The sequence below is a fragment of the Bombina bombina genome, chromosome 11, assembly GCF_027579735.1.
Source record: "Bombina bombina isolate aBomBom1 chromosome 11, aBomBom1.pri, whole genome shotgun sequence".
In the NCBI taxonomy this organism is placed as follows: domain Eukaryota; kingdom Metazoa; phylum Chordata; class Amphibia; order Anura; family Bombinatoridae; genus Bombina; species Bombina bombina.
In genome coordinates, this window is record NC_069509.1 from 193,823,658 (window position 1) to 193,849,133 (window position 25,476).

The 25,476-nt window shown below is 44.3% G+C and overlaps 1 protein-coding gene across 1 annotated transcript in view; it reads right to left on the minus strand.

Annotated features, from left to right (window-relative positions):
• MPG (N-methylpurine DNA glycosylase) overlaps positions 1 to 20,586 on the minus strand; it is a 34,895-nt gene extending 14,309 nt beyond the window's left edge. The window contains exon 1 of the mRNA XM_053694511.1: positions 20,363 to 20,586. The gene's annotated coding sequence lies outside the window, so the exon portion shown is untranslated. The remainder of the gene's footprint in view (positions 1 to 20,362) is intronic.
• Positions 20,587 to 25,476: the final 4,890 nt, after the last annotated feature.

The window sequence follows — 25,476 nt, forward strand, 5'->3', positions numbered from 1 at the left end:
GAAGCCCCTAGGTTCCACCAGATGAAACATAAACCACATTTAGCCAAATAAAATGAGTTCTATTTATGTTAGATAGCAAATGCTACACAAACCTCTGCACTAAGAAATATCATCAGGGTGACTAGCTTTCTATAAGCTTTCCTGTAGCATTAACACAATCATTATTTTGGGGAGTCTACATGAAGCAAAGTTCTGCCTAAGCAGCAAATATCCAAAATAAGAGATATATTTGTAAAATAAAATCACAGGGGAGGCGAAGGCTGGTATTATACTTGCAAGTGACCTAGGGGAGGTTTGTATCAGTTTTATACCCTCAGGTGACTGCAGGGGAAGAGCATATCAGCATTATACCCTCAGGTGACTGCAGGGGAGGGTAGTTTCACTGTTATACCCTCACATGACTACAGGGGGGGGGGGGGTTTGTCACTGTTATACCCTCAGGTGACAGCAGGGGAAGAGCATATCAGCATTATACCCTCAGGTGACTGCAGGGGAGGGTAGTTTCACTGTTATACCCTCACATGACTACAGGGGGGGGGTTGTCACTGTTATACCCTCAGGTGACAGCAGGGGAAGAGCATATCAGCATTATACACTCAGGTGACTGCAGGGAAAGAGCATATTATCATTATACCATCAGGTGACTGCAGGGGAGGGTAGTTTCACTGTTATACCCTCAGGTGACAGCAGGGGAAGAGCATATCAGCATTATACCCTCAGGTGACAGCAGGGGAAGAGCATATCAGCATTATACACTCAGGTGACTGCAGGGGAAGAGCATATTAGCATTATACCCTCAAGTGACTGCAGGGGAGGGTTGTGTCACTATTATACACTCAGGTGACTGCAGGGGAAGAGCATATCAGCATTATACACTCAGGTTACTGCAGGGGAAGAGCATATTAGTATTATACCCTCAAGTGACTGCAGGGGAGGGTTGTGTCACTGTTATTTCCTCAGGTGACAGCAGGAGAAGAGCATATCAGCATTATACACTCAGGTGACTGCAGGGGAAGAGCATAATAGCATTATACCCTTAGGTGACTGCAGGGGAGGGTAGTTTCACTGTTATACCCTCACATGACTACAGGGGAGGGTTTTGTCACTGTTATACACTCAGGTGACAGCAGGGGAAGAGCATATCAGCATTATACACTCAGGTGACTGCAGGGGAAGAGCATAATAGCATTATACCCTCAGGTGACAGCAGGGGAAGAGCATATCAGCATTATACACTCAGGTGACTGCAGGGGAAGAGCATATTAGCATTATACCCTCAGGTGACTGCAGGGGAGGGTAGTTTCACTGTTATACCCTCACATGACTACAGGGGAGGGTTTTGTCACTGTTATACCCTCAGGTGACAGCAGGGGAAGAGCATATCAGCATTATACACTCAGGTGACTGCAGGGGAAGAGCATATTAGCATTATACCCTCAAGTGACTGCAGGGGAGGGTTGTGTCACTGTTATACACTCAGATGACTGCTGGGGAAGAGCATATCAGCAATATACACTCAGGTGACTGCAGCGGAAGAGCATATTAGCATTATACCCTCAGGTGACTGCAGGGGAGGGTAGTTTCACTGTTATACCCTCACATGACTACAGGGGAGGGTTGTGTCACTGTTATGCCCTCAGGTGACTGCAGGGGAAGAGCATATTAGCATTATACCCTCAGGTGACTGCAGGGGAGGGTAGTTTCACTGTTATATACTCACATGACTACAGGGGAGGGTTGTGTCACTGTTATGTCCTCAGGTGACTGCAGGGGAAGAGAATATTAGCATTATACCCTCAGGTGACTGCAGGGGAGGGTAGTTTCACTGTTATATACTCACATGACTACAGGGGAGGGTTGTGTCACTGTTATGCCCTCAGGTGACAGCAGGGGAAGATCATATCAGCATAATACACTCAGGTGACTGCAGGGGAAGAGCATATCAGCATTATACACTCAGGTGACTGCAGGGGAAGAGCATATCAGCAATATACACTCAGGTGACTGCAGGGGAAGAGCATATCAGCATTATACACTCAGGTGACTGCAGCGGAAGAGCATATTAGCATTATACCCTCAGGTGACTGCAGGGGAGGGTAGTTTCACGGTTATACCCTCACATGACTACAGGGGAGGGTTGTGTCACTGTTATACCCTCAGGTGACAGCAGGGGAAGATCATATCAGCATAATACACTCAGGTGACTGCAGGGGAAGACCATATTAGCATTATACCCTCGGGTGACTGCAGGGGAAAAGCATATTAGCATTATACACTCAGGTGACTGCAGGGGAGGGTAGTTTCACTGTTATACCCTCACATGACTACAGGGGAGGTTTGTGTCAGTTTTATACTCTTAAGTGCCTGAAGAAAAGGGTTTTTTCACTGTTATACCCTCACATGACTACAGGGGAGGTTTGTGTCAGTTTTATACTCTCAAGTGCCTGCAGGGGAGGGTTGTGTCACTGTTATATCCTCAGGTGACTGCAGGGGAGGGTAGTTTCACTGTTATACCCTCACATGACTACAGGGGAAGTTTGTGTCAGTTGTATACACTCAAGTGCCTGCAGGGGAGGGTTGTGTCACTGTTATATCCTCAGGTGACTGCAGGGGAGGGTAGTTTCACTGTTATACCCTCACATGACTACAGGGGAGGTTTGTGTCAGTTTTATACTCTCAAGTGCCTGCAAGGGAGGGTTGTGTCACTGTTATATCCTCAGGTGACTGCAGGGGAAGAGCATATCAGCATTATACCCTAAGACGACTGCAGGGGAAGAGCATATCAGCATCATACCCTCAGGTGACTGCAGGGGAAGAGCCTATTAGCATTATACCCTCAGGTGACTGCAGGGGAGAGTTGTGTCACTGTTATATCCTCAGGTGATTGCAGGGGAAGAGCATATTAGCATTATAACCTCAGGTGACTGCAGGGGAGGGTAGTTTCACGGTTATCCTCTCAGATGACTATAGGGGAGGTTTGTGTCAGTTTTATACTTTCAAGTGCCTGCAGGGGAGGGTTTTGTTACTGTTATACCCTCAGGTGACTGCAGGGGAGGGCTGTGTGTTATACCCTCAGATGGCTGCAGGGGAGGGGCATGATGTCAGCGTCATACCTTCAGGTGACCAAAGGGGAGGAGCATATCAGCATTATACCCTAAGGTGTCCTCAGGGGAGGGTCATGTCACTGTTAAAGAGACATTCTACTTGATAATGTTTATTGTTTAAATAGATAATCACTTTATTACCCATTCCACAGTTTTGCATAACTAACACAGTTATATTAATATACTTTTACCTCTGAGATTACCTTGTATCTAAGCCTCTGCAGACTGCCCCATTATCTCAGTTCTTTTGACGGACTTGCATTTAGCCAATCAGTGATGACTCATAAATAACTCAATGGGAGTAAGCACAATGTTATCTATATGACACACATGAACTAGCACTGTATAGCTGTGAGAAACTGTCAAAATGCCCTGAGATAAGAGGACTTTAACGGCTTAGAAGATAGCATATGAGCCTACCTAGGTTAACTTTCAACAAAGAGTACCAAGAGAACAAAGCAAATGTAATGATAAAAGTAAATTGGAAAGTATATGAATCATGACAGTTTAATTTTAACTAGACCGTCCCTTTAAATCCGTAGGTGACTGCAGGGGAGGTGCATATCAGCAGTGTACCCTCAAGTCTCAGGTGACTGCAGGGGAGGGGCATATCAGCATTATAGCCTCAAGTAACTGTAACGGAGGTGCATATTGGCAATATACCCTCAGGTCTCAGGTGAGTGCAGGGGAGGTGCATATCAGCAGTATACCCTCAGGTCTTAGGTGACTGCAGGGGAGGGGCATAACAGAAGTATCCCCTCAGGTGACTGCAGGGGAGGTGCATATCAGCAGTATACCCTCAGGTCTCAGGTGACTGCAGGGTAGGTGCATATCAGCAATATACCCTAAGGTCTCAGATGACTGCAAGGGAAGGTGCATATCAGCAGTATACCCTCTGGTCTCAGGTGACTGCAGGGGACTGGCATATCAGCAGTATACACTCAGATGACTGCAGGGGAGGTGCATATCAGCAGTATACCCTCAGGTCTCAGGTGACTGCAGGGTAGGTGCATATCAGCAGTATACCCTAAGGTCTCAGATGACTGGAAGGGAAGGTGCATATCAGCAGTATACCCTCAGGTCTCAGGTGACTGCAGGGGACTGGCATATCAGCAGTATACACTCAGATGACTGCAGGGGAGGTGCATATCAGCAGTATACCCTCAGGTCTCAGGTGACTGCAGTGGAGGTGCATATCGGCAGTATACCCTCAAGTCTTAGGTGACTGCAGGGGAAGTGCATATCAACAGTATACCCTCAGGTCTCAGGTGACTGCAGGAGAGGTGCATATCAGCAGTATACCCTCAGGTCTCCGGTGACTGCAGGGGAGGGGCATATCAGCAGTATACCCTCAGATAACTGCAGGGGAGGTGCATATCAGCAGTATACCCTCAGGCCCAGGTGGCTGCAGGGGAGGTGCATATCAGTAGTATACCATCAGGTCTCAGGTGACTGTAGAGGGGTTGTCTATCAGCAGTATACCCTCAGGTCTCAGGTGACTACAGGGGAGGTGCATATCAGCATTATAGCCTCGTGACTGCAGGGGAGGGGCATATCAGCATTATAGCCTCAAGTGACTGCATGGGAGGTGCATATCGGCAGTATACCCTCAGGTCTCAGGTGACTGCAGGGGAGGTGCATATCAGCAGTATACCCTCAGGTCTCAGGTGACTGCAGGGTAGGTGCATATCAGCAATATACCCTAAGGTCTCAGATGACTGCAAGGGAAGGTGCATATCAGCAGTATACCCTCTGGTCTCAGGTGACTGCAGGGGACTGGCATATCAGCAGTATACACTCAGATGACTGCAGGGGAGGTGCATATCAGCAGTATACCCTCAGGTCTCAGGTGACTGCAGGGTAGGTGCATATCAGCAGTATACCCTAAGGTCTCAGATGACTGCAAGGGAAGGTGCATATCAGCAGTATACCCTCAGGTCTCAGGTGACTGCAGGGGACTGGCATATCAGCAGTATACACTCAGATGACTGCAGGGGAGGTGCATATCAGCAGTATACCCTCAGGTCTCAGGTGACTGCAGTGGAGGTGCATATCGGCAGTATACCCTCAAGTCTTAGGTGACTGCAGGGGAAGTGCATATCAACAGTATACCCTCAGGTCTCAGGTGACTGCAGGAGAGGTGCATATCAGCAGTATACCCTCAGGTCTCCGGTGACTGCAGGGGACTGGCATATCAGCAGTATACACTCAGATGACTGCAGGGGAGGTGCATATCAGCAGTATACCCTCAGGTCTCAGGTGACTGCAGGGTAGGTGCATATCAGCAGTATACCCTAAGGTCTCAGATGACTGCAAGGGAAGGTGCATATCAGCAGTATACCCTCAGGTCTCAGGTGACTGCAGGGGACTGGCATATCAGCAGTATACACTCAGATGACTGCAGGGGAGGTGCATATCAGCAGTATACCCTCAGGTCTCAGGTGACTGCAGTGGAGGTGCATATCGGCAGTATACCCTCAAGTCTTAGGTGACTGCAGGGGAAGTGCATATCAACAGTATACCCTCAGGTCTCAGGTGACTGCAGGAGAGGTGCATATCAGTAGTATACCCTCAGGTCTCCGGTGACTGCAGGGGAGGGGCATATCAGCAGTATACCCTCAGATGACTGCAGGGGAGGTGCATATCAGCAGTATACCCTCAGGCCCAGGTGGCTGCAGGGGAGGTGCATATCAGTAGTATACCATCAGGTCTCAGGTGACTGTAGAGGGGTTGTCTATCAGCAGTATACCCTCAGGTCTCAGGTGACTACAGGGGAGGTGCATATCAGCATTATAGCCTCGTGACTGCAGGGGAGGGGCATATCAGCATTATAGCCTCAAGTGACTGTATGGGAGGTGCATATCGGCAGTATACCCTCAGGTCTCAGGTGACTGCAGGGGAGGTGCATATCAGCAGTATACCCTCAGGTGACTGCAGGAGAGGGGCATATCAGCAGTATACCCTCAGGTGACTGCAGGAGAGGTGCATATCAGCAGTATACCCTCAGATCTTAGGTGACTGCAGGGGAGGGGCATAACAGAAGAATCCCCTCAGGTGACTGCAGGGGAGGTGCATATCAGCAGTATACCCTCAGGTCTCAGGTGACTGCAGGGGAGGTGCATATCGGCAGTATTACCCTCAGGTCTCAGGTGACTGCAGGGGAGGTGCATATCAGCAGTATACCCTCAGGTGACTGCAGGAGAGGTGCATATCAGCAGTATACCCTCAGATCTTAGGTGACTGCAGGGGAGGGGCATAACAGAAGTATCCCCTCAGGTGACTGCAGGGGAGGTGCATATCAGCAGTATACCCTCAGGTCTCAGGTGACTGCAGGGGAGGTGCATATCAGCAGTACACCCTCAAGTCTCAGATGACTGCAAGGGAAGGTGCATATCAGCAGTATACCCTCAGGTGACTGCAGGAGAGGTACATATTAGCAGTAAACCCTCAGGTCTCAGGTGACTGCAGGGGAGGGGCATATCAGCAGTATACCCTCAGAAGACTGAAGGGGAGGGGCATATTAGCAGTATACCCTCAGGCCCAGGTGACTGCAGGGGGGGTGCCTATCAGCAGTATACCCTCAGGTGACTGCAGGGGAGGTGCATATCAGTAGTATACCCTAAGGTTACAACAGGGTAGGTGCATATCAGCACTATACCCTCAGGTGACTTCAGGGGAGGCTCATATCAGCAGTATACCCTCAGCTCTTAGGTGACTGCAGGGGAGATGCATATCAGCAGTATACCCTCAGGTCTCAGGTGACTGCAGGGGAGGTGCATATCAGCAGTATACCCTCAGGTCTCAGGTGACTACAGGGGAGGTGCATATCAGCAGTATTCTCTCAGGTCTCAGGTGACTGCAGGGGAGGTGCATATCAGCAGTATACCCTCAGGTTACTACAGAAGAGGTGCACATCAGCAATTTACCCTCAGGTGACTGCAAGCGAGGATTATTTCTGCAGTATACTGTCAGATCTCAGGTGACTGCAGGGGAGGTGCATATCAGCAGTATTCCCTCAGGTGTTAGGTGACTGCAGGGGAGGCTCATATCAGCAGTAAACCCTCAGGTGACTGCAGGGGAGGCTCATATCAGCAGTATACCCTCAGATCGCAGGGGAAGCTCATATCAGCAGTATACCCTCAGGTTTCAAGTGACTGCAGGGGAGGCTCATATCAGCAGTATACCCTCAGGTCACAGGGGAGGCTAATATCAGATAGTAGCAGTAGATGGCGCTGGTCTATTGAGTGATTTTCTCTAGTAAGTGAAGAGAAAAAAGGCTTGATGCATATATTGAAGCCAATTAATATGGGTGCAGTGTACTCACTCCATAAGATGAATCTTTACAGCTGAAAGGGGACGTAAGCGTCAGATGGCAAGAGTCCACAGGTTCCTGGAGTCAAATACTGAATTTTCAGGTTTATCCAAAAGTGGACTATAAATGAATAGAGACCCAAATGACAAAAGTATCCAGTGTATAATTGAAAAAAATGTAGTAAATTACTCCATAAATAAGGAGATTCCAGCTCAGCACAGCAAAACAAGATCTTGACAATCTTTCAACAAAGGATAAAAGGTTTTATTTGCTCAACGCGTTTCAACGTATTACACGTCTTTATCAAGAGCATACATTAAAACAAGTAAAACAGGTAAGTAAAACCAAGTATTGAGTTTGAATACTTTATTTTACTTACCTGTTTTACTTGTTTTAATGTATGCTCTTGATAAAGACGTGTAATACGTTGAAACGCGTTGAGCAAATAAAACCTTTTATCCTTTGTTGAAAGATTGTCAAGATCTTGTTTTGCTGTGCTGAGCTGGAATCTCCTTATTTATGGAGTAAGTTACTACATTTTTTTCAATTATACACTGGATATTTTTGTCATTTGGGTCTCTATTCATTTATAGTCCACTTTTGGATGAACCTGAAAATTCAGTATTTGACTCCAGGAACCTGTGGACTCTTGCCATCTGACGCTACGTCCCCTTTCAGCTGTAAAGATTCATCTTATGGAGTGAGTATACTGCACCCATATTAATTGGCTTCAATATATGCATCAAGCCTTTTTTCTCTTCACTTACTAGAGAAAATCACTCAATAGACCAGCGCCATCTACTACTACTATCTATCTATACACAGTCACAAGGGAGAGACTGCAAGAAGGCTGCGGTCTGACCTAAAGGAGAGTATCAGTTCTTAATTCATTTGTACAGAATATTGTGTGTTTTTTTCCATCTTGCACCTCTGTATATTGTTTTCCTTTTTGAGGCTAATATCAGCAGTGTACCCTCAGGTGACTGCAGTGGAGGTGCGTATCAGCAGTATACCCTCAGGTCTCAGGTGACTGCAGGGGAGGTGCATATCAGCAGTATAACCTCAGGTGACTGCAGGGGAGGTGCATATCAGCAGTATACCCTCAGGTGACTGCAGGGGAGGTGCATATCAGCAGTATACCCTCAGGTGAATGCAGGGGAGGTGCATATCTGCAGTATTCCCTCAGGTATCAGGTGACTGCAGGGGAGACTCATATCAGCAGTAAACCCTCAGGTGACTGCAGGGGAGGCTCACATCAGCAGTATACCCTCAGATCGCAGGGGAGGCTCATATCAGCAGTATACCCTCAGGTCGCAGGGGAGGCTAATATCAGCAGTATACCCTCAGGTGACTGCAGGAGAGGTGCATATCAGCAGTATACCCTCAGGTCTCAGGTGACTGCAGGGGAGGTGCATATCAGTATGTAAGGGATACTGTGCCTTTAATTCATTCTACCTGTTAATTGGGTAATTCCCCTTTAAATAGCAAGAACAACTAAGCATCATTGCTTAGTTATTCTAATTCGTTTCTACGAACACCTGAGTGCCAAGCCTCTTTTCCAAGTTCAGTAAGCTGAATCTCTCATCTCTGCACGACTAAGCTGTGTCATTACCAGCTCCACTACAGGACAGGATTCCTCACTTACCTTCCTTCAACTTACTGGAGATTGAGTATTTCGACCTGGCAAGCTGTACTTTACTCCTAATCCTTAAACAGCAAGTATTTACATTTTACTTTGTTTATTGCCTTCCATGCAGTATTGAACTACATTTCCCAGAAGGCCTCTGGACTAAAAACCGGAACTTCCTGTGAAACACAAACCAGTGTCTCACAGCACAGCTCAATACCAGAGTGCTGACAGGTAAAAGGGATAACTCTCTGCTGGGGAATAAGGTATCAAATTGAGACATTAACAACTATCTTTGCCTAAATACATTTCTGGGAAACTGAAAGCATTTCAACATCTCTGCTTTATCGATGTATTGTGGAACTGTTTAATAAGACTACTAAGCCTTTATACTTTATAATATTCTGTGATAATCTAACAATATATCTGCTTATAATTGTTCTCCTCAGTTGTTTTTCACAAAAGGATAGCTAAGTTAAATTACCTTTCATTCCTGATATTTGATACTCTGAATTCCACATCTATTTGCCATTTCTTTTTTTTAATAAACTCTATCAGAACCACATTAGTTTTGGTTCTTATGACACAATCATTCTAGATTAACTCACTGCTGTATCAGATTGCCTTAAAGAAATTGGGTACTCATTACTAGCAGTGATACAAACATATTATAATATCTGTATTTTGTGTTCCTTTATTGGATATTCCTTACATAATAACTAAGCCCAAAAGATGGAACTGGAACCAACAGATATCCCACAAATCGTTTATAACCTATCACAGAAAGTTGATCAACTTGCACAAGCAGTCCATGATGTGCAAATTGAGAATCAATCTTTAAGAGCTATTTTAAGGGATTCTATAAGTCTTAGATCAACACAACAGGAGAATACCCCAGAACCCCAGGTTATGTTACCAGAACCCTTTTCTGGAAACCATAAACTCTATAGACAGTTCAAAAATTCCTGTCAACTCTTGTTTAAATTAAAACCCAGAACATACCCAACTGAGAGGGTTAAGGTTCTGAGTATTATTTCATTCATGAAAGGTAAACCCCGTTCTTGGGCGGATAATCTATGTGAGACAGAAGATCCACTATTGGGTTCACTAGAAGAATTTTTTGAAGCTCTTGATAACCTATATCAAGATAAAGATGTACAATTAACTGCAGACTCCTCCATGAGGAATCTTAAACAGGGTAAGAGGCCAGTCGAGGACTATGTCGCTGACTTTAAGCTATATGCATCTGACTCCCAATGGAGCCAAGTTGCACTTCGCAACCAGTTCAGACTTGGTCTTGCTGATGCTTGCCAGAGTCGAATTACCTAAATCTCTAGAAGCATTAATGAGAACAGCCACACTGTTAGATCGCAGACTACGTGAAAGACGTGCTGAACGATTTAACTCTGATATTCGTCCGAAAGTTTATTCAGGACAAAGCTCACGTGACCTACCTACAACCTCAAAAGCAGCTGAACAACCTATGGAGATAGGTATAGCATGAGGACCGCTCACACCTGAAGAAAGACTTCGACGTAGGATTAAATCCTTATGTATGTACTGTGCCAACCCACAACATACCGTCCATGATTGTCCTATCCTCCAAAAGAATAAACGCAGTAAGTCTGGTTATACTTGTACTACAATATTGACTGTACATAACCCAGCTTATTTCACTCTATCCCTCTCTCTACAGTGGGATCAAAGACATCTGACGATTGACGAGATTATAGATTCAGGAGCCTACGGCAACTTTATTGATTTGCAAATTGTTAAATCTAATAAAATCCCCCTTATTCGTAAAACAAAACCTATCTGTGTCCGTGTGATTGATGTTTCACCCATAACTACAGGTCCTGTTACACATCAAACCATACCCATTCACATGTCCTCATTTGGTCATAGCAAATTCATTTCATTTGATGTTTTACCCTCTCCAAACTATCCTGTAGTATTAGGAATTAACTGGTTGCAACAACACAATCCACTTATACAATGGTTACCTGCACATATTAAGTTTAACTCACAATTCTGTATTGAACATTGCACCAATAACCAAACTTGTCTAAATATTGAGTCATCAGAATCTCCAATTCCTACGGAGTATTTTAACTTCAAGGATGTATTTAGCAAGACTGAAGCTGAAAACCTACCACCACATAGACAGTACGACTGTCCCATCGATTTACAGCCCGGAGCAGCCATCCCATATGGACACCTTTATCCACTCAGTCAGCCGGAACTTGAGCATCTCAAGGCTTACCTGGAAGAAAACCTCAGGAAGGGGTTTATTAGACCATCTACTTCCCCAGCAGGAGCTGGCATTTTCTTCGTGGGCAATAAGGATTCATCTATCAGACCTATCATCGATTACGACAATTAAATAAAGTAACGATCAAGAATCGCTATCCGCTACCGCTTATACCAGAGCTCATTGAGCGTCTGTCAGAAGCCACCATATACACCAAATTTGATTTAAGAGGAGCCTACAACCTCATCAGGATTAAAGAAGGGCATGAGTGGCTAACTGCTTTTAGAACCCGATATGGCTTATATGAATACCTCGTTATGCCATTTGGGTTGTGTAACGCCCCTGCCACATTTCAGCACTTTATTAATGATATTTTTCACGATCTCTTGGATACTAGTGTTGTTATATACTTGGACGACATTTTAATTTATTCAAAGAATTATACTGATCACGTAGATCATGTAACAGAAGTACTCCGACGATTAAGATTACACAAACTATATGCGAAACCTGAAAAATGTTTGTTCCATACTGACAAAGTAACTTTCCTGGGATATAATTTATCCCCAACAGGCATTGAAATGCAACAAGAAAAGGTTGAGGCTGTTTCCAATTGGGAAATACCTAAGACCAGGAAAGACCTTCAGAGATTCCTGGGTTTCTCAAATTATTATAGGAAGTTTATTAGAGATTTCTCAAAAGTTGCTAAACCTCTAACAAAGTTGACTAGTATATCTATTCCATTTCAATGGACTTCAGAAGCTGATGTAGCGTTTAACACCTTAAAAAGCCTTTTTACTACAGCACCTATTCTGACATTTCCAAATCCTTCATTCTACTATATCTTAGAAGTCGATTCCTCTGACTTCGCAATTGGGGCTGTATTATCCCAACAAAAGGATCTCATTAGTCCCTTACACCCCATCTCTTATTATTCCAAAGTTATGACACCAGCAGAGAGGAATTATCCGATCGGAGACAAAGAACTTCTTGCTATAAAACAGGCTCTTGAATACTGGAGACATCTTTTAGAAGGAACAATACATCCTATCAAGATTTACACTGACCATAAAAACCTCCAATATTTACAATCAAACAAAACATTATCCGCAAGACAAGTTCGTTGGAGCCTCTACTTTTCTAGATTCTCTTTTAACATTATTTATAGACCAGCGAATAGAAATGGGAAGGCGGACGCGCTTTCAAGGTTACCTCAGAAACCTGAACCCCAAAACTATCCAACGGAGATTATTCCTAAACACCATTTCATTGGTCTCACTGACACCTTTATGTCAGAACTAAAAAGGCATACCAGTCAAGAGACCGAACAAGATCACTCAACACATCAAATCAAGTCTGGGATTTACTATCACAAAGGGAGGATCTATGTACCTGTTTCACTGAGAACAAAACTTCTACAGATCCATCACGATACTCCCCTTTCGGGACACCCTGGAATCCAACGTACTCTAGAGTTACTCAAAAGGTCTTTTTGGTGGCCAAAGATGAGAGAGAGCGTTCAACAACACATTCAAACTTGCATTATATGCAACACATCCAAACCAGAGAGAAAACCTCCGTATGGGTTACTCATGTCACTCCCTATACCCACCAAACCATGGCAACATCTATCGATGGACTTTATCGTTGACTTACCTCCATCAAAAAATCAAACTACGATTTTTGTGGTAGTAGACATTTTCACAAAAATGGCCCATTTCCTACCTTTCCACAAATTGCCAACATCCGCTGAAACATCTCAATTGTTCCTAGACAACATAGTAAAACTTCACGGAATACCTTCTATCCTCACAACAGATAGAGGTACACAGTTCACCTCTAGGTTTTGGTCAAAATTATGTGATCTCACTCAAATAGATCATAGATTTTCTACCTCATTCCATCCACAAACAAATGACCAGGCAGAACGCGTGAATCAGTCGTTGGAACAATACATAAGATGCTTTTGTTCCTTCCATCAAAACAATTGGGTTGACTTCATATCTACCGCTGAGTTCGCTTACAATAACTCTATTAATTCATCAACAAAACTCACACCATTTTTTGCTAACTATGGATATCATCCCACCTTTCTACTGGACTCAAATGACGACTTAAATTTTCCTCTGGTGGATGACTTACACAATTCACTAGTTGATCATTTCAACTTCATTCACCGGAATATCGAGGACTCGCAAGCTGCACAAAAAAAGTTTTATGATTTACGCAGAAGATCCCCTCCAAATTACTCCATCGGAGAGAAGGTTTGGTTGTCCACAAAAAACCTGAAGCTACAATTACCCAGTAAAAAGTTGGCAAGTCTTTTCATCGGTCCATATCGCATTAAAGGTATAGTTAATCAAAATGCTGTCACTCTCGAACTTCCTGATAGCCTTCGTATTCACCCAACTGTACATGTGTCACTTCTAAAGCCTTATATGGAGCAGAGGGATACCACCATTTTACTACCTCCTCCTCCACTCCTTCTCGACCCAGATGAGTTCGAAGTTCAATCCATTATGGACTCCAGATTGTGTCAGGGTACCTTACAATATCTTATTCGGTGGAAGAATTTCTCTTCCGATGAGGATTCTTGGGAACCTGCTTCTAATATCAATGCTCCCAGGTTGATCTCTTCTTTTCATCGCCGTCACCCCGACAGACCTCGTCCAACCGCTGTGGAACAGCGTCCTTGAGTGGGGGGTCCTGTAAGGGATACTGTGCCTTTAATTCATTCTACCTGTTAATTGGGTAATTCCCCTTTAAATAGCAAGAACAACTAAGCATCATTGCTTAGTTATTCTAATTCGTTTCTACGAACACCTGAGTGCCAAGCCTCTTTTCCAAGTTCAGTAAGCTGAATCTCTCATCTCTGCACGACTAAGCTGTGTCATTACCAGCTCCACTACAGGACAGGATTCCTCACTTACCTTCCTTCAACTTACTGGAGATTGAGTATTTCGACCTGGCAAGCTGTACTTTACTCCTAATCCTTAAACAGCAAGTATTTACATTTTACTTTGTTTATTGCCTTCCATGCAGTATTGAACTACATTTCCCAGAAGGCCTCTGGACTAAAAACCGGAACTTCCTGTTAAACACAAACCAGTGTCTCACAGCACAGCTCAATACCAGAGTGCTGACAGGTAAAAGGGATAACTCTCTGCTGGGGAATAAGGTATCAAATTGAGACATTAACAACTATCTTTGCCTAAATACATTTCTGGGAAACTGAAAGCATTTCAACATCTCTGCTTTATCGATGTATTGTGGAACTGTTTAATAAGACTACTAAGCCTTTATACTTTATAATATTCTGTGATAATCTAACAATATATCTGCTTATAATTGTTCTCCTCAGTTGTTTTTCACAAAAGGATAGCTAAGTTAAATTACCTTTCATTCCTGATATTTGATACTCTGAATTCCACATCTATTTGCCATTTCTTTTTTTTAATAAACTCTATCAGAACCACATTAGTTTTGGTTCTTATGACACAATCATTCTAGATTAACTCACTGCTGTATCAGATTGCCTTAAAGAAATTGGGTACTCATTACTAGCAGTGATACAAACATATTATAATATCTGTATTTTGTGTTCCTTTATTGGATATTCCTTACACAGTATTATACCCTCAAGTCCCAGGTGACTGCAGGGTAGGTGCATATCACATTATACCCTCAGGTCTCAGGTGACTGCAGGGGAGGTGCAAATCAGCAGTATACCCTCAGCTCTCAGGTGACTACAGGGGAGGTGCATATCAGCAGTATTCTCTCAGGTCTCAGGTGACTGCAGGGGAGGTGCATATCAGCAGTATACCCTCAGGTTACTACAGGAGAGGTGCAAATCAGCAGTATACCCTCAGCTCTCAGGTGACTACAGGGGAGGTGCATATCAGCAGTATTCTCTCAGGTCTCAGGTGACTGCAGGGGAGGTGCATATCAGCAGTATACCCTCAGGTTACTACAGGAGAGGTGCACATCAGCAATTTACCCTCAGGTGACTGCAAGGGAGGATTATTTCTGCAGTATACTGTCAGATCTCAGGTGACTGCAGGGGAGGTGCATATCAGCAGTATTCCCTCAGGTGTTAGGTGACTGCAGGGGAGGTGCATATCTGCAGTATCCTCCCCTCAGGTATCAGGTGACTGCAGGGGAGGCTCATATCAGCAATAAACCCTCAGGTGACTGCAGGGGAGGCTCATATCAGCAGTATAGCCTCAGATCGCAGGGGAGGCTCATATCAGCAGTATACCCTCAGGTTTCAAGTGACTGCAGGGGAGGCTCATATCAGCAGTATACCCTCAGGTCACAGGGGAGGCTAATATCAGCAGTGTACCCTCAGGTGACTGCAGGGGAGGTGCGTATCAGCAGTATACCCTCAGGTCTCAGGTGACTGCAGGGGAGGTGCATATCAGCAGTATAACCTCAGGTGACTGCAGGGGAGGTGCATATCAGCACTATACCCTCAGGTGACTGCAGGGGAGGTGCATATCAGCAGTATACCCTCCGGTGACTGCAGGGGAGGTGCATATCAGCAGTATACCCTCAGGTGACTGCAGGGGAGGTGCATGTCAGCAGTAAACCCTCAGGTCTTAGGTGACTGCAGGGGAGGTGCATATCTGCAGTATTCCCTCAGGTATCACGTGACTGCAGGGGAGACTCATATCAGCAGTAAACCCTCAGGTGACTGCAGGGAAGGCTCACATCAGCAGTATACCCTCAGATCGCAGGGGAGGCTCATAGCAGTATACCCTCAGTTTTCAAGTGACTGCAGGGGAGGCTCATATCAGCAGTATACCCTCAGGTCGCAGGGGAGGCTAATATCAGCAGTATACCCTCAGGTGACTGCAGGGGAGGTGCATATCAGCAGTATACCCTCAGGTCTCAGGTGACTGCAGGGGAGGTGCATATCAGCATTATACCCTCAGGTCTCAGGTGACTGCAGGGGAGGTGCATATCACATTATACCATCAGGTCTCAGGTGACTGCAGGGGAGGTGGATATCAGCATTATACCTTCAGGTCTCAGGTGACTGCAGGGGAGGTGCAAATCAGCAGTATACCCTCTTCAGGTCTCAGGTGACTACAGGGGAGGTTCATATCAGCAGTATACCCTCAGGTGACTGCAGGTGAGGTGCATATCAGCAGTATACCCTCAGGTCTCAGGTGACTGCAGGGGAAGTGCATATTAGCAGTATACCCTCAGGTCTCAGGTGACTGCAGGGGAGGTGCATATCAGCAGTATACCCTCAGGTGGCTACAGGGGAGGTGCATATCAGCAGTATTCTCTCAGGTCTCAGGTGACTGCAGGTATCAGCAGTATACCCTCAGGTTACTACAGGGGATGTACATATCAGCATTATACCCTCTGGTCTCAGGTGACTGCAGGGGAGGCTCATATCAGCATTATACCCTCAGGTCTCAGGTGACTGCAGGGGAGGTGCATATAAACATTATACCCTCAGGTCTGCGGTGACTGCAGGGGAAATGCACATCAGCAGTATACCCTCAGGTGACTGCAGGGGAGGTGCACATCAGCAGTGTACCCTCAGGTCTCAGGTGATTGCAGGGGAGGTGCATATCAGCAGTATACTTTCAGGTGACTGCAGGGGAGACTGATATCAGCAGTATACCCTCGGGTCTCAGGTGATTGCAGGGGAGGTGCATATCAGCAGTATACCCTCAAGTGACTGCAGGGGAGGTGCATATAAGCAGTATACCTTCAGGTCTCAGGTGACTGCAGGGGAGGTGCATATCAGCAGTATACCCTCAGGTGTCAGGTGACTGCAGGGGAGGTGCATATCAGCATTATACCCTAAGGTCTCAGGTGACTGCAGGGGAGGTGCATATCAGCAGTATAACCTCCTCAGGTCTCAGGTGACTGCAGGGGAGGTGCATATCAGCAGTATACCCTCAGGTCTCAGGTGACTGCAGGGGAGGTGCATATCAGCATTATACCCTCAGGTCTCAGGTGACTGCAGGGGAGGTGCATATCACATTATACCATCAGGTCTCAGGTGACTGCAGGGGAGGTGGATATCAGCATTATACCTTCAGGTCTCAGGTGACTGCAGGGGAGGTGCAAATCAGCAGTATACCCTCTTCAGGTCTCAGGTGACTACAGGGGAGGTTCATATCAGCAGTATACCCTCAGGTGACTGCAGGTGAGGTGCATATCAGCAGTATACCCTCAGGTCTCAGGTGACTGCAGGGGAAGTGCATATTAGCAGTATACCCTCAGGTCTCAGGTGACTGCAGGGGAGGTGCATATCAGCAGTATACCCTCAGGTGGCTACAGGGGAGGTGCATATCAGCAGTATTCTCTCAGGTCTCAGGTGACTGCAGGGGAGGTGCATATCAGCAGTATACCCTCAGGTTACTACAGGGGATGTACATATCAGCATTATACCCTCTGGTCTCAGGTGACTGCAGGGGAGGCTCATATCAGCATTATACCCTCAGGTCTCAGGTGACTGCAGGGGAGGTGCATATAAACATTATACCCTCAGGTCTGCGGTGACTGCAGGGGAAATGCACATCAGCAGTATACCCTCAGGTGACTGCAGGGGAGGTGCACATCAGCAGTGTACCCTCAGGTCTCAGGTGATTGCAGGGGAGGTGCATATCAGCAGTATACTTTCAGGTGACTGCAGGGGAGACTGATATCAGCAGTATACCCTCGGGTCTCAGGTGATTGCAGGGGAGGTGCATATCAGCAGTATACCCTCAAGTGACTGCAGGGGAGGTGCATATAAGCAGTATACCTTCAGGTCTCAGGTGACTGCAGGGGAGGTGCATATCAGCAGTATACCCTCAGGTGTCAGGTGACTGCAGGGGAGGTGCATATCAGCATTATACCCTAAGGTCTCAGGTGACTGCAGGGGAGGTGCATATCAGCAGTATAACCTCCTCAGGTCTCAGGTGACTGCAGGGGAGGTGCATATTAGCAGTAAACCCTCGGGTCTCAGGTGACTACAGGGGAGGTGCATATAAGCAGTATACCCTCAGGTCTCAGGTGACTGCAGGGGAGGTACATATCTGCATTATACCCTCAGGTGACTGCAGGGGAGGTGCATATCAGCAGTATACCCTCCTCAGGTCTCAGGTGACTGCAGGGGAGGTGCATATCAGCAGTATACCCTCAGGTCTCAGGTGACTGTAGGGGAGGTGCATATCAGCAGTATATCCTCAGGTCTCAGGTGACTGCAGGGGAGGTGCATATAAGCAGTATATCCTCAGGTCTCAGGTGACTGCAGGGGAGGTGCATATAAGCATTAAACCCTCAGGTCTCAGGTGACTGCAGGGGAGGTACATATCAGCATTATACCCTCAGGTCTCTGGTGACTGCAGGGGAGGTGCACATCAGCAGTATACCTTCTGGTCTTAGGTGACTGCAGGGGAGGTGCACATCAGCAGTGTACCCTCAGGTCTCAGGTGATTGCAGAGGAGGTGCATATCAGCAGTATACCCTCAGGTGACTACAGGGGAGACTCATATCAGCAGTATACCCTCAGGTGACTGCAGGGGAGGTGCATATCAGTAATATACCCTCCTCAGGTCTCAGGTGACTGCAGGGGAGGTGCACATCAGCAGTATACCCTCAGGTGTCAGGTGACTGCAAGGGAGGTGCATATAAGCAGTATTACCTCAGGTCTCAGGTGACTGCAGGGGAGGTGCATATCAGCATTATACCCTCAGGTCTCCGGTGACTGCAGGGGAGGTGCACATCAGCAGTATACCCTCAGGTCTCAGGTGACTGCAGGGGTTTGTTGTATGTGGTTGTGCAATAAAGCTACTTTTTTTTTAATGTGACTTTAGTGGGAAGCTACTTTAATGATAAGTCTCTATCTTACTTAGGGTTTCAAGGTGTCCAATATATAACTGGGAGGGGGGTGTCGGCGCAGTAGCGGGTGAAGCCACCTCCCTGAAATTAGTTTTTGCAAGTTGAGATGTCTGATATCAGCAGTATACCCTCAGGTCAGGTGACTGCAGGGGAGGTGCATATCAACAGTATACCCTCCTCAGGTCTCAGGTGACTGCAGGGGAGGTGTATATCAGCATTATACCCTCAGGTGACTGCAGGGGAGGTGCATATCAGCAGTATACCCTCAGGTCAGGTGACTGCAGGGGAGGTGCATATCAGCATTATACCCTCAGGTGACTGCAGGGGAGGTGCATATCAGCAGTATACCCTCAGGTGACTGCAGGGGAGGTGCATATCAGCAGTATACCCTCAGGTGACTGCAGGGGAGGTGCATATCAGCATTATACCCTCAGGTGACTGCAGGGGAGGTGCATATCAGCAGTATACCCTCAGGTGACTGCAGGGGAGGTGCATATCAGCATTATACCCTCAGGTGACTGCAGGGGAGGTGCATATCAGCAGTATACCCTAACGTCAGGTGACTGCAGGGGAGGTGCATATCAGCATTATACCCTCAGGTGACTGCAGGGGAGGTGCATATCAGCAGCATACCTTTAGGTGACTGCAGGGGAGGTGCATATCAGCAGCATACCCTCAGGTGACTGCAGGGGAGGTGCATATCAGCAGTATACCCTCAGGTGACTGCAGGGGAGATGCATATCAGCAGTATACCCTAAGGTCAGGTGACTGCAGGGGAAGTGCATATCAGCAGTATACCCTAAGGTCAGGTGACTGCAGGGGAGGTGCATATCAGCATTATACCCTCAGGTGACTGCAGGGGAGATGCATGATGTCAGCGTTACCTCAGGGGGCCATTGGGAGGGGCTGTTCGCGTTACACTTTCAGGTGCCACAGGGGAGGGGTTTTGCTTAGCCTGATTGTGCTGCACATTATTTCTGGCTATATAACTGGCACATAACCAGACTCTTGATACGTATTGTAAGGATCCTGGGAGACCATAATGGCACTAAATACCAGCGCTGTGTTCAGGACATATCGCCATTAACTACAGTAAAACAGGTACGTGTTGCCGAGCGCTGCCGCTGACCTTATTTATTTTTGTAAGTTACATAAACATCCCTAGATAGTCACATAGTACCTCCCTCTCCCCGGAATACAGTGGTTTCGCCCTCACTCACTTTGGCGGCTGAACAGGTCACACCGGAAGGAACAGGCAGTCACGGCCGCATCTATTGCAAAGGATGGGGGTGGGACGGAATGTACCAACAGGAGGAGTCTGATGTTCACACCCTCTGTACTTGTTCAGTGGTCTCGCCCTAACAGTTATCTGTAGAATCTGAAAGGTTATTGAGATGAGACTAGAGACTCAGAGTCAGTGATGGAGCAGTGGGATCTCAGTTATCCTCCATGTGCATCTGTTCCACTGAGAGATCCTCCATAGGGATCTGTTCCACTGAGAGATCCTCCATAGGGATCTGTTCCACTGAGAGATCCTCCATAGGGATCTGTTCCACTGAGAGATCCTCCATAGGGATCTGTTCCACTGAGAGATTCTGTAGTGATCAGTTACACTGAGATCCTCAATAGGGATCAGTTACACAGATCCTCCACAGTGCTCTGTTAAAGGAATATGAAACCCAATTTTTTTCTTTCATCATTCAGAAAGAGCAGTCATTTTAAGCAACTTTCTAATTTACATCTATTATCAATTTTATTCTCTTTGCATCTTTATTTGAAAAGCAGGAATTTAAGCTTAGGCGCAGGCCTATTTTTGGTTCAGAACCTGGGTAGCGCTTTCTGATTGGTGGCTATACAATGTTATCCTGTACAGAGATCTGTTACATACAATGTTATCCAGCTCAGAGATCTGTTACATACAATGTTATCCAGCTCAGAGATCTGTTACATACTATGTTATCCTGTACAGAGATCTGTTACATACTATGTTATCCTGTACAGAGATCTGTTACATACAATGTTATCCTGTACAGAGATCTGTTACATACAATGTTATCCTGTACAGAGAACTGTTACATACAATGTTATCCTGTACAGAGATCTTTTACATACAATGTTATCCTGTACAGAGAACTGTTACATACAATGTTATCCTGTACAGAGAACTGTTACATACAATGTTATCCTGTACAGAGATCTTTTACATACAATGTTATCCTGTACAGAGAACTGTTACATACAATGTTATCCTGTACAGAGAACTGTTACATACAATGTTATCCTGTACAGAGAACTGTTACATACAATGTTATCCTGTACAGAGATCTTTTACATACAATGTTATCCTGTACAGAGAACTGTTACATACAATGTTATCCTGTACAGAGAACTGTTACATACAATGTTATCCTGTACAGAGATCTTTTACATACAATGTTATCCTGTACAGAGAACTGTTACATACAATGTTATCCTGTACAGAGAACTGTTACATACAATGTTATCCTGTACAGAGATCTTTTACATACAATGTTATCCTGTACAGAGAACTGTTACATACAATGTTATCCTGTACAGAGAACTGTTACATACAATGTTATCCTGTACAGAGAACTGTTACATACAATGTTATCCTGTACAGAGAACTGTTACATACAATGTTATCCTGTACAGAGATCTTTTACATACAATGTTATCCTGTACAGAGAACTGTTACATACAATGTTATCCTGTACAGAGAACTGTTACATACAATGTTATCCTGTACAGAGATCTGTTACATACAATGTTATCCAGCTCAGAGATCTGTTACATACTATGTTATCCTGTACAGAGATCTGTTACATACAATGTTATCCTGTACAGAGATCTGTTACATACTATGTTATCCTGTACAGAGATCTGTTACATACTATGTTATCCTGTACAGAGATCTGTTACATACTATGGTATCCTGTTCAGAGATCTATTACATACTATGGTATCCTGTTCAGAGATCTGTTGCACATCTCATGATGCCCCACATAATTCAGTTTATACAGTGATCATGTGAGGATACATTTACTTGTGGTTACATATAGAGTTTAGATATACACAGTAATATACAGTACAGTAATTAGGTAGTGTCATATGGTGCACAGATCACTACAAATTTTCACTAAAAATAAATCATTGCAGAAAGTGAAACAAAGTTCTGCCTTTGGGCAGATTACTACTGTGTGATCTGGTGCAATAAGTCTTTTACATATTGTGGTTACATACAGAGTTCAGATACACACAGTAATATACATTACAGGAATTAGGTAGTGTCATATAGTGCAGAGATCACTAAAGATCACTACTGTGTGATCTGGTGCAAATATTCTGTTATATATTGTGGTTACATAATCAGATACACACAGTAATATACTTTGCTGTGTACACAGGTAATTACTGGTAATGTGTGCACATATATAATACCTGGTTACAAACTAAACACAGAAAGGTTGATTGATTCATGGAATAAACTTCCACAAGAAGTAGTAATGACAAACACTGTGGGTGACTTTAAGAATGCCCGGGATAAGCATAAGGCTATCCTACCTACTAATTAATGCCTGACATAAGCATACGGCTATCCTACGTACTAATTACTGCCTGGGATAAGCATAAGTCTATCCTACATACTAATTACTGCCTGACATAAGCATACGGCTATCCTACGTACTAATTACTGCCTGACATAAGCATACGGCTATCCTACGTACTAATTACTGCCTGACATAAGTATAAGGCTATCCTACGTACTAATTAATGCCTGACATAAGCATAAGGCTATCCTACGTACTAATTACTGCCTGGGATAATAAGCATAAGGCTATCCTACATACTAATTACTGTATGACATAAGCATAAGGCTATCCTACGTACCAATTAATGTACTAATTACTGCCTGAAATAAGCATAAGGCTATCCTTAGTACTACTTACTGCCTGTGATAACCATAAGGCTATCCTACATACTAATTACTGCCTGGGATAAGGCTATTGTACATTTTATTTAATGCCTGGGATAATCATAAGGCTATCCTACGTACTAATTACTGTGTGATATAAGCATAAGGCTATCCTACATACTAATTACTGTCTGACATAAGCATAAGGCTATCCTACGTACTAATTACTGCCTGACATAAGCATACGGCTATCCTACGTACTAATTACTGCCTGACATAAGTATAAGGCTATCCTACGTACTAATTAATGCCTGACATAAGCATAAGGCTATCCTACGTACTAATTACTGCCTGGGATAATAAGCATAAGGCTATCCTACATACTAATTACTGTATGACATAAGCATAAGGCTATCCTACGTACCAATTAATGTACTAATTACTGCCTGAAATAAGCATAAGGCTATCCTTAGTACTACTTACTGCCTGTGATAAGCATAAGGCTATCCTACATACTAATTACTGCCTGGGATAAGGCTATTGTACATTTTATTTAATGCCTGGGATAATCATAAGGCTATCCTACGTACTAATTACTGTGTGATATAAGCATAAGGCTATCCTACATACTAATTACTGTCTGACATAAGCATAAGGCTATCCTTAGTACTAATTAATGCCAGGGATAAGCATAAGGCTATCCTATGTACTAATTAATGACTGTGATAAGCATAATGCTATCCTACATACTAATTATTGCCTGAGATACGCATAAGGCTGTTCTGTGTACTAATTAATGCCTGGGATAAACATAAGGCTATCCTACATACTAATTACTGCCTGACATAAGCATAAGGCTATCCTTAGTACTAATAAATGCCAGGGATAAGCATAAAGCTATCCTATGTACTTATTATTACCTGGGATAAGCATAAAGCTACCCTATGTACTAATTAATACCTGGGATAAGCATAAGGCTATCCTCTTTACTAATTACTGCCTGGGATAAGCATAAGGCTATCCTACATACTAATGAATGCCTAGGATAAGCATAAGGCTATCTTACGTACTTATTAATGCATGGGATAAGCATAAGGCTATCCTACATACTAATTAATGCCTGAGATAAGCATAAGGCTATCCTGTGTACTTTTTACTGCCTGGGATAAGCATAAGGCTATCCTACATACTAATTAATGCCTGGGATAAGCATAAGGCTATCCTACTCTCAATAAACTGAGACACATGTTTGGAAGTACTAGTAATAAGTGTTGGCGAGGTTGCAATCAGAGAGGCAACTTGTATCACATATGGTGGGAATGTGCGGAGATCACTAAGTTTTGGAGGGAGATTTTTGAGGCTGTTAGGAAGGTGGTGAATCTACAATTACCATTCTCCCCAGAAGTTACCATCTTCAATGACCTATCCTCTATCACATGTAAAATTAGACGCAGTCTAACCCGAATTATGCTCAATGTGGCTAAAAAACTTATTCCCAAATTTTGGAAATCCTCGACGATCCCTAGTTTGGAAATGTGGCAAGGACAGGTTGAAAATATGTTATTAATGGAGAGATATTTTTATTTTACTACGGGGAAAATAGACTTGTATTATGATATTAGGTTTCTTTGGGAACAATATAGCTACGCAGAAATATAATGGATAGGGACAAGTTAAGGGGAATATAATAGAATGTAGACAGCGATCGATCTAAATGGCAAATGTGACATGGAAATGTGGCTACACAGTACTTGACACAATGCAAACGTAACAACCTATCCCTGGGTAATGTTCTGTTGTTTTATGTTATTGTTTTGTTTAAAGGTTCTAATGCTTCCAAATTGTTTTAACAATAATTTTCTATTGATTTTGTAATGCTATAGACATATTGTAGTCACTCGAGATACAATTGAGTAGATCACATAACAGCCGTATGAGATATGTACAATATAAGCAGTAGTTATACTATAGAAATTTTGAACTGGCCTCGGAGAGACTCATTAAATCTGGAAAGGCCGGTCACGACCAAGTGAAAGGACAATGAACGATTGAGCAGGAAGCTAAGGCTAAGTTATATTACTGTTATTATGTTATTGGTTGAATGACATCAATGCAATTACCAATATTTGTATTTACGCCAAATGATATGTTATAGAGTATTGTATCTTAAGTCAATATCTTTAATAAAGAACAAATATAAATAAAATAAAAAAAAAAAGCATAAGGCTATCCTACGTACTAACTAATGCCTGAGATAAGCATAAGGCTATCCCACGTACTAATTACTGTCTGACATCATAAGCATAAGGCTATCCCACATACTAATTACTGCCTGACATAAGCATAAGGCTATCCCACATACTAATTACTGCCTGACATAAGCATAAGGCTATCCTACGT